The sequence below is a fragment of the Miscanthus floridulus genome, chromosome 9, assembly GCF_019320115.1.
Source record: "Miscanthus floridulus cultivar M001 chromosome 9, ASM1932011v1, whole genome shotgun sequence".
NCBI classification, from domain to species: domain Eukaryota; kingdom Viridiplantae; phylum Streptophyta; class Magnoliopsida; order Poales; family Poaceae; genus Miscanthus; species Miscanthus floridulus.
The window spans coordinates 90230777-90232602 of NC_089588.1; positions in this window are offsets into that span (position 1 = coordinate 90230777).

Consider the following 1826-nt stretch of genomic DNA (forward strand, 5'->3'; position numbering starts at 1 on the left):
TCGAACCATCACTGGAAGAAGCCGCTCAATCCATATGTGGTAGTCATGACTCTTCATCCCGTTGACTCACAGAGTGCCTAAGTTCACTCCTCTCTTTAGATTCACTGCATACCCATCAAGGAACATTAGTAGCTTAATCCATTCAAGTACTTCCCTCCTTTGGTCCCTTTTCAAGATGAAATCGGCCTTAGGCCTTCTCCAGGTCTTGCCACGACTAGGAGGCTACATCTCTTGATTTGGTCTATCGCACAATGTTGCTAGGTTCACTCTAGCCTTAGGGTTGTCCTTAGACTTTTCAGTGTCCATGAGTGTTGCCCAAAGTGCCTCGACGACATTCTTTTCAGTGTGCATTACATCAATGTTATGTGGCAGAAGAAGGTCATCAAAATAGGGGAGCCTCGTCATGCCCGAGATATGAGTCCACATATGTTGCTCACCATATCCCACAAAACCACCTTCTTTATTGGGCACGAGAGCATCTATCTGAGCATGAACCTCGGCACCAGTCATCATCCACGGTGCAGGGTTTGTCACTTTGACACCTTTCGTAAAGTTCTTGTTGTCTTGTCTGAATGGATGGTCAAGAGGTAGGAATTGACGATGTCTGTCGAATGACGAATACTTGCCACCCTTCTGCAACCAAATGAACCTCACACCTTCCTTGCATATTGGGCATGGGAACTTCCCGTGAACACACCAGGCATAGAATATCCCATATGCCAGGAAGTCATGCAGGGAGTAGTGGTACCAAACGTGCATTTTGAAGGTTGTCTTTGTAGCTCGATCGTATGTCCATACCCCTTCATCCCAAGCACGGACCAATTCATCAAACACGGGCTCCATGAACACACCCATATTACTCCCTGGGTGTCTAGGAATTATCAACGACAAGAATACGTTATGTCGTTGAAAGGAGACACCGGGGAGGGGGGGAGATTAAGGGGGATAACGAAGACGGGCCAACATGTGTATGGGGCAGCCTTCATTCCATAAGGATTGAACCCATCTGTTGCCAGCATGACACATACATTACGATCCTCATCTGCTTTGTCATGATGTTTGTCATTAAAGGGGATCCAAGCTTCACCAACGGATGGATGTACCATCTTATCAGGATTGTACCGTTTGCCATTTTTGTGCCATGCCATCTGTTTTGTGGATTCCTCGGTCATGTATAGCCGTTGGATCCTCGGTAGGAATAGAAGGTACCGTAGGATTTTCACGGAGATCATAAGTTGCCTCTTCTGGCCATCATCAGAGTCTACCTCTAGGTACTTGGAGGATTTACACTTTGGGTAGAACTTTGCATGCTCGTGTTCTTTCCTAAATAGGACGCACCCCTTTGGACAAGCATGTATCTGCTCATACGACATCTTAAGTGCACGAAAGAGTTTTTGTGACTCGTACATGCTCTTTGGCAGATTGTGGCCCTCTGGAAGCAGGGTGCCAATCACGGCCAACATCTTATCGAAGTCTTGTCGACTCAAGTTTAACTTAGACTTCAACCCCATTAAGCATCCATTGGCATCCAATTGAGACACCGTTGTCCGATCATGAAGGGGTTTCTGTGCCAAGTCCATCATGTCATAGAACGCCTGTGTGGCTGCCTCCATCTCCTCCTTCTCACGTCCCTCATCGAACTGTCCTTGGTGAAAGTCATCTAACATGTCTGTTACCCCGGCATCAGCATCAAAAGCCTCCACCCATGGTCTCACCACCTCCTCTCTCATACGATGGACTTCACCATGGTGGGCCCATCGGGTGTAGTCCGGCGTAAATCCATTCTTCACAAGATGTTTATCCATTTCCACCTTGTTTACCCTTCT